The sequence below is a fragment of the Chinchilla lanigera genome, unplaced genomic scaffold (genome assembly GCF_000276665.1).
Source record: "Chinchilla lanigera isolate Chin_1 unplaced genomic scaffold, ChiLan1.0 scaffold00002, whole genome shotgun sequence".
NCBI lineage: Eukaryota > Metazoa > Chordata > Mammalia > Rodentia > Chinchillidae > Chinchilla > Chinchilla lanigera.
Window position 1 is genome coordinate 21,996,384 of NW_004955403.1, and position 16,281 is coordinate 22,012,664.

Genomic DNA, 16,281 nt, shown 5'->3' on the forward strand with positions numbered 1-16,281 from the left:
AATTATGACTACATTTCAAAAACTTGTCCAACCACCAACCTAACAAGCAGCCTATCACAGGATCAGCTGCTGAGTGGGAAGGAAATGAATGGCTCTCACTAGTGACCTCAGCACTTGCTGCGTCTCTTCATTGCATCTGCTCACCTCGTAATTGCCTCCGCTAATGCTCCCAGAGGGAGGGGTGGGAAGAGGCAGCAGTGACACAGACAATACTGAACAGCAAAGAAAGCAAAATAGATATTTTCTATTAGGTGTTCGCATACATCATATGATTAAGAAGGAAGTCTGTTTATCTTTTTAATTATATCCTTAGACTATTTTAAATTCTCACGTTAAACAAAAGGTCATTTTCTATTACACAGGTAGCAGGGGAAACAGTCTAAGATTTAAAATCTTTAAAAAGAAATTTGTTAAATTAGTAAACTACTAACCTGTACTGTGTGTTTCATTTCTGAAAAAATGTGCCCTCCGGTGCCCCTGGTGCCATCGTTACCACTTTGCAGCCTCTCAGGCCACTCCAGTTTTCTTCCTCTTTGACCTGAGAGCTAAGAGGGCCCACAGCCGTAGTGTGCAGCAGGGGTGCTGGTGCTGGGTCTCCACCACTGCCCTTACTCACCTGGAGTTCAGGTGCAAGGAGTGAGGATGTTCCTTTCCACCTCACCAACAATCTCTCAGAGATTCGCAGATCTGCACCATAAAATACTATGAGTATTTTAAAAATCTGAAAGAACAAGTCCCGATAGTAAAGTGCAGAGAGTAGCACACTTCTGCTGTGATGATCCACAGTTAAGTAGATCCAGGTGACTGTCAATGGATGGCCCTTTCAAATGCTCGTAAGAACACACACTATGGCTTCTTTATGTGCATGAACTGTGGTGGTCATCTGAGCTCGTGTTCAGAACACTATGCCTTGACTTCCTGCACCTAGTGATTACCAGTCCGTGATCGCCACACTAACTCCATTCATCTGAACATGGTCAGTTGCCCACACAACTTGCCCAGCTTGAACCTATAACCATGTCAGTCCCAATATCAGGTGCCCTCTCTTTCCCTATCCTCTTCCAAAAATCCATCCACGCAAGGCTCACTGTCGTGTCTTCACTTCTCAGCTGCAGTGCTCCTTACTTCGAGTCCTTGCTCTTCTTCACTAAAGTGTTCAAACAAACTTTGTTTCTTGCTTCATTCAGGCTGTGGTACCAATTCTCAAGAATCTTATCTGCTTTTAACAAAAATTTCTTTCACAAGGAAAAATTGTTTTACATTTCAAAGGTATTGATTTGGGGAGGGACTGAGTCTCAGAAACCTATTTTGGAAGGAAAAAAAAAAGCACTGACCTTTTGCTTTCTTTTCATATTTCTGTTCTAACCATTCAAATGTCTTTGAAAGGCTATGTGGCCACCTCTGCCCCTCCAGAAGTGAGGAGGTGACTTACAAGAAAGTTTAGAAAAAGAAAACATAGGTATAACTATTTAATCTGTTACATCAATAGGGGAATTGTTCTAAACCAGAATGCTCAGGTCACTCCCTGCTTAGAAGCCGTTGCAGGCCTCCCGGGCCCCATGGTACTAACATTAAATGCCTAGAATTCTAGAATTCCTCACCAACTTTTTCCAGTTTAGTGTGAGTCTCCCCCCCACAAGTCCAAACACAGCAAGCTATTTTCCGTTCTCCAAAAGCACCATGTATTAAGTCAATATACTGTTAGGATACAATTGTTAAGTGAGCTTGGATTTGAGACTCTATAAACAAACTCCAGCCCACATTCACCACTGCAATGTCTTAAGCAGGTTTTAAACAGGTCACTTTATTTCCCTCAGAAAAGGAACAACTTAATGTTGTGTCTTACCCTGCCTTTTCCAGCTGTTTCTTTATGTATGCAAAGAAACAAGATTATCTCTGTAAAACTCCATAATGATGAATCATTGCCCAAAAGTTGCTGTGTTTGTACATTTCCCTGGATCTGTGATCATAATTAACGTGGGCATGAAAGATTACTAGATTTCTTTTCTCCATGCCCCTTCACTATGCCAAGGGATCAGTGATTTTTATTACAAGTGCATTCATATATCCTTCCATTTTCACTGTAATCTAACAAAATTATTGCATTGCCATAAAGTACCCTGGCAGACATGCTACACCACATGCTTTTAATTTTTTTACTATACTCTAAAGTAACAATTATACTCATCCTGATCTACATATATGTAGACAATATCATATATGTATGTATGCATACATGATTGTGCATGTGTATCTTTTTACTATATGGAATGTTCTCAGATACTTTAATGTTATATTTTTCTTCTCTTTTATTATAAGTCCTGGTTGCAAGTCACTAACTAGATTTCACGATCTGACCTGTCGGCCACCACGTGGCCATTGGATGTGTCCTTCTAAACAGTCCCTTCTTCCAGACACTCTGTCCAGTTCCCAATGTCCGGGTTACCTGACACAGATAAAAAGATCCCATTTCCAGAATTATCATGGTACAACTTGAGGTAAAACTAACTTAGCTTTCATTCTTCCTTTTACTTCTCAGATTTTAGAAAATCCTACTGACTTCTCTCCCAGTTAAATTCTAAATTGGCCACCGCTTACATCTCCAACCCGTCTGAGGTCCAAACCCTCAACACACTTGGGACACAAGGGACCCCTTAAGTATGCACCTCCTCTGCCTCACTGCCGCTGTCCTCTCCCTCATAAAGCTGCAGAGATTATCGTGTTAAAGTTCAAGTTACATTGCGTCCCTTTTCGCTGAATCCCCACCATAGCCCTCCCATCACACTCTAAACCAATCAAATCCAACAGCCTGTCTCATCTCACAATGTCCTATTAATCTATTATGCGCATTTTGTCCATCTCATCTTCTCCCTCTTTTCTTGCTGTTCATACCCCTGCTCATAGCACTCTGTTCTTGGACAACCCACCCTATTTTTCCTCAGAACTCCAAAGCATATCATGTCATCATTTTCAGTGTCTACAAGCTTGCTTCAAAACTTCTCATGCAATATGATTTACTTATTTTGTGTGCATTGCTTATTGTGCATTTGCAAACTGTAATAGGCTCCACCCAGGCAGGGGTCTCAGGTTTTCTTTACTGGCATATTCTCAGCACTGTAGATGTATCAGCAGTCACTGTAGTTTTGGTACCTTTTAAATATTTTCTATTGAATGAGAGAATGTTATCATTTTTATACTGTTAGTAATATCCAATAACACCAGTTACTCTGCCACACCCATATGAATTATATAAAATTACATCAAACAAGGTACGTTAGTCATAGGTACAGCACTTTTGAATAGAAATCTTACAATGTAGGAGTGAGAAATATCAACATCCTAGTTATTCAGTAAGTTTAAATAAGCTTTTCTCCAAAAACTTCCTATTCTGATACACAATTAAATTGAATATCTATGTACTATGTTAGTTTACATCATACAGCTAAGTGTTTATAATGAGAATTCAGTGCATCCTTTAAAGAAAAAGAATAAAAAATGTCTGCTTAATATATTTCATGAGGCCATTTCTATAATCCTAATATTATAAGACCTTAAAGACTTAATGAAATAGCTATTATGTTACATGCAATGGTTCAGTGCAAGCCCGGATTCTTTGTGGGACCATTTTCTGCCCTCCTGAGGCACCTTGCTTTGGCACTGTTCATTCCAACCTTCAGAAGAGCCCATTCAAGACCATGTGGGCTATATTTTAGATTATTAAACTGCATACTATGTAGTCATCAAACTGCAGACTTTGACAGTGTGGGAACTCAGTAATGGCAATTCCCTACCCATGTCAGCCACGGTTTTCCCATCATTATAAAAGTCTTCCACTGTGTAATCAGTTAGAACTTAATTCAGCTCAGGATTAATCTCAAAGTCTGTGCCTGAGCATTTCTTTTGTACCACTGGTGAGGATTAGCAAAAGCTGAATTTGAAGCCTGGGGATCAGGACAGCGGAAGAAAGAAAGAAGAGGGTAGGACAGGACTGCCAAAAGTAAAGCAGACTCTCATGGGTTCATCTGTTTTATCCCCTTTACATCTATAAATTCTGGAAGACTGGTTTGTTTTGGAAAATTAATCTACTCTTTAGCTCACATTACAGTTTGCAAAAAGTGGTCTACATGAAAATGTCTATACAAAAGTTGCCATGGTGTACTTTTACAAGGGCATACATTTTGTGTAAGGTATAAGGAGCGAAATAAAATAGGATTCATAGTTCTTCCCTTGGACAGATTCCAACATCCACCCGACCAAGCTCTAGGCTATTTGATCTCTGCCTTGTTTCGTTCCTTTGGAAGCAGTGAAATTGGTATAGGTAATATTTATAGATGTCCTCAGGTGGTCATGTGTGGAAGCATTTGAAGAGCTGCTATTTTACATTAGTGGTTCCTATAAAATCTATGTAGTCAGCTAAGAAGCCACTTTTAATACTTAAAGGGGAGAACTTCAACATAACCTCCTAACTTGGGTTGAAAAACTGTGCTGTAGGTTAACAGCCTAAATCCTGGGTCAGTTTCTCGGGTACAACATAACTCTGCTTCTTACTAGACAAGATTGGGTATGTTATTTAGCCTTTATCTGCTCCTCGCTTTTCCTTTTAAAGACTAAAATAACACCTTCCTTATGTAGATATTTTAGGAATTAATTAAACAATACGGGTTAGGCTTCCATAAAAGAATACCACAAAATGAGTGGCTTAAGCATAAATGTATTTTCTTTTGTAAGAACACTGGTGCTGTTGGATTAAAGCCCCATTCTTCTGTTCTCTTCAACATAAATTATCTCCAAAAGACTCAGAGTCCAAATACAGTCCTGTTGGGGTTTAGGACTTTAACCTGTACATCTAAGGGGCCATAATTTAGTCCACTGAAAGCATATATACACTGCCTGACACATAGCGACTTCACAATAACTACTAACTCTCATTATGCAGTATACTTTTACTATCCTATCAGGCATTTATTTGAGTGTGCCAATATTTATCATTGTGGCTGGTTAAAATTCTAGTTTGTAAGTAGAGATAAGTCTACATGGATAAATCCCAAGAGTGTATTCCTAAAAGATGATTGTAGTTCTGATTCTAGTGTGATGCCTTAAGTGCAGCCACATATGCATTGCATGCCTTAGCTCACTGACACATGTTAACAGGCTCTTGACCTTTTCAATCCCCCTGTGATATACCTGTGGTCAGTGCTGGCAAGCTAAGATGTGTGGACCAAGTCCAGTCAGTGGCTTACTTTTGTACAGCTCGTGAACTAAGAATGATTTTGAAGCTGGCTATAGCAATGCATTTTTATAATCCCAGCATTGGAGGCAGGAAGAGGTGAAGCAGAAAAATTTCTGGGAGTTCAAGGCCAGCCTAGGAGAGATACATAGTGAGTTCAAGACTAGACTGAACTAAGCAGTGACACAGTGAGACCGTGTCTTGGAAAACCAACAATAAAAAAAAGATTTTTAAAATTTTAAATTGAGGCAAAAAATAAAATTAATTAGATAAAATTTGAAAAATGCATTCATAAATAAGAAACTGAGGCATACTGGGGCGTAGACCTTATATGGCTCACATACACATCATGGCCCTTTCCTGAACTAGGTCTAAAGTCCCTGGCCATCTCTCACCAATTTCTGAGAAACACCTGCAGCAGTTTTTCAAGCCTTTTGTTATGGGGACCCAGTGATGGTCTCTGAAATGCGTGACAACTGCGGTATTTCTAAACTACTTTGTCTATTTTGATCTCTGCCCACTCAAGCAGGGACTGGTATTTGTTGAGACTGTTGGTACAGTTCTCTTTGAAACCTCTCTTCTTCTGTTTCAAATCTTCCCTGGACTGGAAAAGGAAAGAAAAAACCCAAATTTCTACTGAAGAATACTTTCTATGTATCAAGTCCCATAGCATATTTTTCATATGTTAGCTTTTTTAACTCATAACTGTGTGGTTGAATGCAGTTATTTTTACGCTACGGATTAAGGAAACAGGTCTCAGAAGAGTTAATTCACTTGAACCCAAGGTCTTCTGGCTTCAGAATTCAAGGCCTTTCATCACAGAAACAAACAAAAAAAAAGAAAACCTGGCTGAGTAGAACTGTGTGTAAACCAAGTGTAAACAGACAAAAGTGGCATTTCTCTAAATAAAGCTCCCACTGCCTAAGTGTTCCGAGACATCTGTTTTGGTTTCTTCTCAGTTCTTAGCTGTGTTCACATAGTCCTGTTGTCAGACAAACAATGTCTAAGTTAGCAAGCACTGTAATAACACTTTCCTTGCTCAAATACATTTTTGGACCCCATTCATTTGATCCATCCATTCAAATGTAAATATTGAGAAAGTGCGTAATTTTTCATGTTAGGAAAAATCCAGAAATGAGTGTGGTGATGGGATTGTGACTATATATGTGTCACGTATATATGTATATTCACTGTAGTATACATTACAGTGTTTCTACTGGCTTCTGCTCTACCCTTCCAGGCTTTCCTCTACGCCAACTTTGAACTTAAATTCCTGAAGTACCTCCCACTCTTCCCAGAGCCTTGTGCATGACAGCATATTGTGCAAAATTACACCTATATGAAACAAACAAGAGAAACTGAACCATTAAGCACATGTCCATTAAAAAGGGAGCGTTCAAAGAACAGGATTTAATAAACAAATACTTTAGAGATTTTTGTAATATTACCTAACACAAAACTACCTAATTAGTGAAGTATTTTAATTTGGATATCATTACTATAGGTGAAATATGTGATTTGTTGCACAAAGCAAATATAAAAAGAAAAAGAAAAAGAGCAGCGTCAGCACCATACCAAATGAGCCATGAGAGTCAGCTCAGGCAAAGTCCTGACAGTCTCAAGATAGCAGAAAGGAAGCTCTGAGTTTGTGTGGGGTTGAACCCATGGCACTGATTAGATACGGTTCATCCACTGAGTGTTCACGCGTTGGAAGCTTGGTCCTTGGTGTGGTGAAAGCAGTGGAACCTTAAAAGATGGAGCCTTGTGGGAGGTCCTTAGGTATAGAAGGCGTTGCCCTCAGAAGGGATTAAAATAATTTTCATACAACTTTGATCAGTTCTCACAAGAGCAAGCTCTAAACCCGTGAGACTGACCCGACTCCTGGGCTGCCTATATAGCAATGCGTTACTCTTACATGCACACCTGCCGTTGTATGCTGTTATGGTTTTAATCTTGGGTGTCTTCCTAAGGCCGTGGGTTGAAGGCTTCGATGCCAGTGTGCTTTAGTACTGCGAGCAGATGGAACCCGTAAGAGGTGTATCCTAATGACAGGAGTTAGGTCTAGGGGCTGTGCCCTTGAAGGACATGCTGGAACCATGGCTTTTTTCTCCCTCTTGGCCTCCTGCTTACCCTAAGGTGAGCACTTTCCCCCACTGTGAACCACCTACCATTATATGCTGTTTGGCCGGTGGCCCAAAGGCAACACAGCCAAGTGACTGACTGTGGCCTGAAACCTTTGAAACCAAGAGTCAAAACAAACTTTTCCTTTCACCTTTCTTATCACAGGTGCTGACTCGCAATGATGGAGAGCTCGTATCCCATCCTTCATGAGGTCCTCACCAGAGCCAAGAAGGTGCCCGTAAATCTCCAGAACTGTGAGAGAAACACAGCTCGGTTATTTGTAAATTTACTCAGGCTGGAGTACTTCGTAAGAGCAATAAAACCACAGTAATACAAGGTATAAGGGCAAAAGTGATGGGACCACAGTTTTCACCTCAGTGTCTTTCCAAAGCAGTTCACAACTAAAAGTACACAAAGGACATTTGTTGCAGCGAAAATTTGTCTCTTTGCATGTCTTTGGTCTTACTGTCTTCCCTTGTCACAGGGATGGTTTGGACTCTAGTAAGAAAGCAGAAGGCAATTGAAGAGGCTCCTTTCCTAAGCTTGGGGTTGTACAAGCCAGCAGGAACTCTTAGGATACAGCGCTAGGACAGTCAGTGCCATGAGTCTTGTGAGCAGTAAGAGCAGCTAAGAGATGATTCTCCTGTAGAGAAGCACCATAGGAATCACTAAACCTGCCAAGCAGTAGTGACTGCTCCCTCAACCCAAGGAATACTTCCAGAGAGCTCAAGAGTTCTCAGAGGGAAGGCTACATAGTACAGAAAGGAGGATTAACTGGGAGAGGATGAACTCTAGCATTGTGCCTCTCAGTACTGAGAAAGATCTGACACTAGCTGTATGAAAAGACTTTCTGGTAGGTATTAAAACCCCAACACTCTGGGAGACTAAAGGAGAAGGATTACAAGTTCAAGCCCAGCCTGGGCATCTTAGAAACTTAGTGAGACATTATCTCAAAACAAAAAATAAAAAGACCTGGGATGTAGCTCACTGCAATGTTCCTGGGCTCAGTCCACAAGATAGAGAAACAACAGCAAGAAAAAGATACAGCTATCTCCATGACGCCCTAAGCAGCCCTTTCCTCATCTTTCAGATATCCCAAAAACCTAGAATTCACATCAAACCTAAGGAAGGGGAAAGATCCCTAGGAATAACCATGATGTAGTTTCAACATTAGATTATTGTAATTTAAAAGTAACTATCTCAGTTACAATATACAGTAGTAAGATAGAAACATTCTTATCTCACTGCAACTTACTGCTTATTGGTCAGTCTCTGCCCATCTCTCCTCCCCACTCCTCTCCCCAACCTCTGGAAAGAACCATTCTACTCCACACTCTGCGAGTCTAACTTCTATAGATTCCACATTTAAGTAAGATGGTGCGCTGTTTCTCTTTCTGTGCCCGGCTTATTTTACTTAACAAATTCACCTGCAGTTACATTCATGCTGCTGCACATGACAGAATTTCAACTGTTATGGCATAACAGTGCATCATGGTGCATGAGTAAGGGATATTTTCAACCATTCATCACTTGATGAACATGTAAGTTTCCATTTCTTGGCTACTGTGAGGATTGCTGCAGAAAACGTGACAGATTGACTTCATTTCCTTTTGATACATACTCAGTAATAGGGTTGCTGGATCATGAAGTAGTTTCATTTTTAATCTTTTGAGGAACGTCTGTCCTGCTGTACATAATGGTTGCATTAATTCACACTCCCATCAAAACCACACAGAGGTGCTCTTTTCTCTGCACCCTTACCAGTGCTTGTTATCTTTCATGGTCTTGTAACAGCTGTTGTTACTGGAGTTAGGCGATACGATCTCACTGTGGTTTGGATTTGCATCTCCTGTTGATTAGTAAGTTGAGCATGTTTTCATATACCCTTTGACAGTTTGTATTTCTATTCATGAAAATGTCTTTTTAGTTCTATTGTCCACTTTTAATTGGGTTATTTGTATTTTGCTATTGGACTTTTTGAGTTCTTTATATATTCAAGATACAGTTTTTCTCTCTAGTTTTTCTTGTGCCTGACTTTATCCCTCTCTTCTGGTAATATTTAATTAACCTATTCCTTGAACCTTATTAGGTATTTTTAGTTGAATTTTCAGCATTTGGAAACTTAAGAGTCTTAATTAAAAGACCGTCTTTCCATTTTACTTCTCAGTTATCCTTTTTCCTAAGACAGGGTCCTCAATGATTTAGACTATGCAAAGTAAGTTGTTCTAGGATGTGAGAAGCTGAGAAAATTTAGGGCCTGGAAAAGCTGCTGCCAGGAAAGGCAGCCAAGAGAGACATTAGGTTCCTAAGAGATGTGGCTACAGGAGTCAGAGAGGTCCCGAAAGAAGCACCAAGGACAAAGAAAACAGAGTCTGACTATGCCAGCATTCTGCCTAAGGAGTTGCTGCTGGGACACAGGGAAGTGGGTTAGTGTTTCTGTCTGCACATGTTATTTAGCAGAGCAGAAAAGCCAGACTTACTTTTTTATGTTAAGGATAGATACCAATAATACAGCTATGACTTTGTGGTCATCTTGAAGTCATAACATGAAAACTGAAAGACACAAGGAGGTGGCAGTGTTTCATGACACCAGGCAGAGAAGGAGGTCATCCTGCAGCCACTTCAAGGGCCCTGAACTCTGTCCCTCGGGTGGCCATTTGGCCACTCCGACTACGGTGATGCTGACTCTATTTCCCAAAAGCACCAGGGCAGCCAGGGAATGTGGGAACCCTTTGATGTGCACATGTGAAAAGCACTTTTTTTAGCTATGTACTTGTACAAGACCTTGGTCTACAAATTATAGGTGAGAGATGTGCCATATAACTTTATTGATTTTAAATCAAAATAATCTGACTCTGAAACTCCATCCTAGTTATTACTAGGAGCCTCTTCCCTTCTATAAGATTGACATGAATATGATAAATTCTTGTAATATCTGGAAAATTTAGAGTGTCATAGTGATAAACAATATTCATCTAGTCCCAATCAGTAAAACCTTTTATCTACCTGCTTAAGAATTCTCTGTTGTTTAGACAGCCAAAGACACTTTTGTAAACAAATACAAGCATTTGAGGATTCAGATCCAATTACAATTTTAAGATTATATTTAAAACTAAATATTAGTCTTTGTTTTTGCTGTTTATATTCATAAACTTGATGAAAACACATAAATGTAGAATAAACATTAATACTTTTTGTGTCTACCCATCCAGAAACTTTTCAACTCTTCTCTCTCCATGTATATATATACTTTATGTAATTATATATACATTATCATGTATAACTTAACAATCTGCAAAGCTCAAAACAAGTCAATTACAACAAATCCTTGCTATGGTGGAGCAGGGTCTTGAAAACTTGTAATTTGCCACCAAGCCAGCCTCCTGTGCTGGGATTTCCTATGTAGTTGCCTTAACTTGAGGTAATTCAAGGTTGGCAGACTTTGGAGAAGCCCAGTGTGCATGAACGTGATGTCTGTGGAGTTCTTGCTGCAGCAGGAGTTTACCATGGATGTGGATGGATATTCTATAATTTAACAGCTACTATAATCCCCTGTATCCATAGGTACTTATGAAGTTATCAGTCTAGAATATACATGATGCTTCCTTATCATTTTCTTATGGTAAAATATATTCCTATGCTGTACTTGAGAACTTTCTGACTGGTCTCTGGTGATAAGCAATGTGAAACTACTGATCCTTTTAGCTCTTGCAGAGGGTAGGTGGCCGAGATGGTTAAGCTTGCTTGTCAACTAGACTGGATTGGGAAATGCCAGGAAATCAGTAAAGCATGTTTCTGGATCTACCTCTGAGGGTGTGCCCAGACATGATTAGCATGGGGGATAGCAGAGTGAGGAGGGAACCCCTCCCTGAATGTGGGTAGCACCACAGAATGGGCTCGGCGCCTTGATGGAAATACCTATGAGAAAGAAGAGTGCCACGACGTGTTTTCGGGTTCTTTCTCTACCTTTCTGCATCCTGACTGCCATGAGGCAAGCAGCATTTCTCTAATATGAACTTCTGTGGTGGTATCTGCGTCACTACAGACCTAAAGGCAGTGGAGCTGCTTGACCACATCCTCAACCTCTCAGCTTGTGAGCTAGAAAACATTTTTGCTCCTTAGTTTATCTTGGATATTTTCTCACAGCAACTAAAAGATGACTAATACAATGGGCCAAGTAGATCATTTACACTAGTGTGATAAAAAAAAAGACACACCTACAAAATCGTGGGCTTATGTGTAAATGTGAAAACCGTGTTACAGCATAGTTTGTAATATCCAGTGCTGTCCTATGCCATGGCTGTAATGTAGTTAACTTAGCCAAGCCCCTGTTTGTGGACATTCAATATGCTTCCCTTTTTTCTGAGTATCTTATTTATAATGGTCATGTTTATATATCTGGTTATTTTCTTAAAACGTGTTTCTGAAACAGGAATTTTGATAACTTGGGGCCAAAGTAGTAAAGCTATGGACACAGTATCACATTTCTCTGCTGTTTTGTGAGTACCTAGGGGTGCAGTCTCTGAATTAAAACAGCCAGTGGCTGCAGCTCTGATCCATCACCTTGTTAGATGTCTGACCTCAGGAATGTGACACAATATCTCTGCCCCTTGGTCTCCTTGCTGAACATGGGTTTATGATAACATTTACCTTACTTAGTTGAGTAAGGACCTGAGTTTATATGTATGCAATGTATGAATTACTTAGAAGAATCCTGGCTCACTGGTGCCACTTGTGAAATACTAACAATTTTAATAACAGCAGTAGCATTTTTACCTCCCACAAAACTATATAAGAATATCTTTGTCCCTCCAATTCTAAAGGCATTGGGAATTAAGTTCCTTATATACAGTGCTACAATTTATAGCAGGTACACAGAGATTTTCCTTTTAGAAAAATGTATATCAGTTGCTTAAGAGGTAGAGTTATGAATTTATAAGCTTTTAATAGACATGAATGTTTTATCTCTAATTTATCTTCTATTTGGCTGCTTGTACAATTCAGGATTTTTTTTTTTTTTTTGGTTTTTGGTTTTTCTCTGGTACCGGGAACCGAACTCACGACGTTTCGCATGCCAGGTCAGGATTTTTTTTAGTGGTAAATTTTCTGAGAGTCCAAGTCAGCCTCTTTCCTTACCCTGGGTAAAGTGAAGAAAAAAGAGCCAAAGTAATTGGAGCCTCATAGATGTGTTCTACATAGGGAGTGGTGGTTTTACAACCTCTGCTGCCCACTGTAATCACCTGGGAAAGTTTAAAAGCTGCTGATGACTGGACCACACCCCCAGAGACTATAATTTAATTGGTCTGATTTAATTACCTAACACAGGGATTGTTAAAATCTCCCCAGGTGATTCTATCATGCAGCCAAGACTGACTGCTGTGGTGTAGATGGGTACTGATTAATTTGGGGTCAACCCGGTGTGTCTTATGATGCCGGGTGCTGATGACAATGACTGTCATTATCAGTCAGCTCTTCAGGCCAACAGTCAGTGGCCACGTGGCTGGCTATGAAGTGTTCTAAGAATGACACTAAAGCATCGAATGCAACCAGAGCCTTCAATAGTATAAGATTTCTGCTTTGGAAAATTTCTTCAACTTTCAAAATTTTCCTTTTTAAAAAAAATTACACTTTAACTTTGCAGTAAAAAAGAACACTAGATAGATATTTTGCAATCTTGACTAAGTTTCTACTGTATTTTGCAGCATCTGTTGAAACAACCATCAAAATAGACTGGAGAATGCACGCCTTCTGCATTTAACAGCTTTGATCTTTTGTCTACTCTGAGATGAAGAGTCTTGCAATTCAGAAACTTCAGGAAAGAATCGCATACTTACAAAATTGCCCTTGAACTGGAAATGTTCAACCACAACACATCTTCAAGGAAAAGATGCAAGGGCGGCTTCAAAGAGCTCAGAAATCAGGAAGATGCTGATATGTTAGGAAAGCCTGTGTTCTCTGCGTCTGTGGTTTTGAAAATGCAAATAGAAACAGCACTAGCAAAGATGTTCTATAATTAGCTTTTATCCTGATTCCAAAAGTTGCTTATTATAGAGCTTTTAATAGTATATAAAAACCACTGCTTTAAATTCTTGGGTTGAGCTTTCTGGCACTTTAATGAAAAAATTAGTATTTTCAAGCTTTGTGGTTTCCGTAAAGTCATGTACTAAACAAGCTGCAGTCCTTTGTCGCCAAAAGGTTTTGGAAGTATGGTAGATGCTCTAGTAATTTTCTTTTTCTCCTCAGGCATAGTTTTCTTAATGTCAGAACATGGGTTTAAATTAGAAATTAAATAAATTACTGATCTAAAGTATGGGTGTGGTTAAAGAAAGACACTGGCATTTAGACCAACAAATACGCTTTTTAAACACAGTAACCTTACCCAGTTGTTCTTTTAAAACCACAACAGAGAACAATCTTGCTTATTTCACCATACCACCCTGAAGAAACCACAGGCTAAAAGGGTGTCTTTTTAGGATACATTCCACAGCACAAGGGGCAACCACATCCTGCCCCGAAAAGTAAATCCCAGTTTCCCCTTCACCCCCAACTGCCAGTCAGCATCTAATCCTCCTGACCTCAATGAACGTGTTGGTTCATTATTTTTTTTCACTATGCATCCTAGTGGATAGGGCTAAAATCTGGAGAAGGATCCAGAAGAAGCATCCACTACTCAAAATAAGTTTTATTTTGACAAGTAGTCTAAGTGGGAATAAGGGAAACTAAGTCTTGCCTGTGACTGAAACATTGGTAAAGAGTCAAAGAAAATGCATGGAATTCTTGAGTTTCCCTTTAATGCTTTGCTGACAAGTGTCAAAAAAGAGATAACAGTGGACATGAACAGTCAAATAAATAAATCAGGTAAAACTACAATTATATTATTTTCACACATCACATTACACACTTGGGGACTAAGTGCTATACCCTTGAATCTATCAAGGTGGCAGTGGTTTTGGGATATACATATCAGACTAGTTCTGAACAAGAGCTCAGAATGATATACTGTGAGCACTAAGGGTCTCCCCTCAGCTCAGCCCGTCCCACCCAACTGGAGCTCTGTAACTTGGTGCAGTAGTTCTTAATCTTTAGTTTTTAATAGGTATCTATAGAGAATTTCTAAAATTCCCTGTAGGTAAGGCCCATCTCACAATGGGAAAATCAAAATCTTACGTGCACATACTTTGAAGAAATATCTGTAAGTTTTTCAGATGCACAACAAAACTGAGTACCTCTTTATGTAAGAGGACAAAAAGAAAGGTCAAGTTTTTCACAGGAAACTAGCTTTACTAAGAGTGAAAGGACTCCAGATTATTTTTTAGAATTGCACCAGATGAATGTGGGCGTCTTTCCAGGGTAGGTGAGATAAAATCATTTGATACGCTTTAAGGAACAAGTTTAACTATAGAAAAGACACTCTAATTGTAAGAGATCTTGTATATCAAAGAAAGGTGCACTTGAAAGTGTTATTCCGTTCAATTTTATTCTGCAGGAATTAAGTTTAGAGAATACTTTCATTTTTACTGTTTGTGAATTTTATCAAGAAAACCTCTTAAGTTAAATTAGAAAAGTCTTTATTTTCTGTAAGTAGATCCCTTTGTAAATATCTTTATTTTTACAAAAAATGTTGGTGAGGATGTGGGAAGGTGGCATAAGGAACCCTTAGTGTCAGGGGGAATATAAATTAATACAATCATTGTGGAAATCATTATGGAAATTCCTCAGAAAACTAAAGATAGGACTACCATAAGACCCAGCTAAGCTGCACCACTCCTTGGTATATTCCTGAAGAAATTAAAGTCAGAACATTAGAAAGATACCTGCATGTTCCCTTTAATTTTTATTTATTTATTTATTTTTTATTTTTTTTTGGGGGGGGGTACCGGGGATCGAACTCACAACCTTGAGCTTACCAGGCAGGCACTTATGCCACTGAGCTATATCCCCAACCCTGTGTTCCCTTTATTGCAGCACAGCTCATAATAGCCAAGTTATGAAATCAGCCAAAATCCCCATCAACAGATGGCTGGACAAACAAAATGTGCTAAACATGCTATGGAGCATTATTTAACCATAAAGAAGAGCAAGACCAGGTCATTGGAAAGTAAATGGATAGAATTGGAGATAGTCACGTTAAATGAAATAAGCCAGACTGAGAAGGACAATTATCTCATGTTTTCTCTCATCTGTGGAATCCAGCAAGGAAAAGATGGTATGAAAGTAGAAGACTATTAGAGGAATACAGTCAAAAGGAAGGGAAAGGGCTGGGTAAGACAATAATAGAGGAGATGGTTATGATCGAAATCTCTTCCAGTCCATGTAATCAGTATGCACTATCAATTTTTTTAAATTTTAAATGAAAGTTTTATTAATTTAAAAATTTTAAAATTTAATCAGAACTTTAAAAAGAGAAAAGTCTGTATTTTTATACTTGTTTATTGTAAATCATTCCTCAAAATGTTTCCGTTAGAAACTATTGCCAAAATGTGATCACACTGTTTATAAATAAATGTTACACATTTATTTTGATGAGATCGAATGTTACCTTTCTTTGCAGCCATGGCACCCTGTTACAGGTGAACAGGTGTCCTGTGTGGGAGGAGCTAAGAGTGGTATAGTATATGGGAAGTGGGGACGGATCTGAGACCCAGGGAGAAGGAACTCCTGCTGTCCAGGTTCCCTACCTCAGTGGAAACCAGAAGGACGATCATCCCAGAATTCATTAACTGTATTCTTTTAATAATGTATTATATTATTTTGCTGTTGAAAGCACTGAATTTAAGATGGGGAGGAATCTCTAACACTACAGTTGGTCAATAATAAGAGTTAGGGTTTAAAATCATGTCTTATTCCCTAGTTTATACATGTAAAATTGCATTTTATTGGGAAGTAAATGTCCTTTCTTTGTCCTTATGTCTTAGAGGATAATTGTGTGTTCA

The 16,281-nt window shown here is 39.1% G+C and overlaps 1 long non-coding RNA gene across 1 annotated transcript; it reads right to left on the reverse strand.

The window, feature by feature from the left end:
- Positions 1 to 374: 374 nt before the first annotated feature.
- On the reverse strand, positions 375 to 13,382 carry LOC102014729. Its single transcript, XR_259192.1, has 4 exons — positions 13,183 to 13,382; positions 9,110 to 9,197; positions 7,500 to 7,600; positions 375 to 687 (listed from the first exon to the last, which is right to left on the reverse strand). It is a non-coding gene; the product is annotated as an uncharacterized LOC102014729 (long non-coding RNA).
- Between the last annotated feature and the right edge of the window lie 2,899 nt (positions 13,383 to 16,281).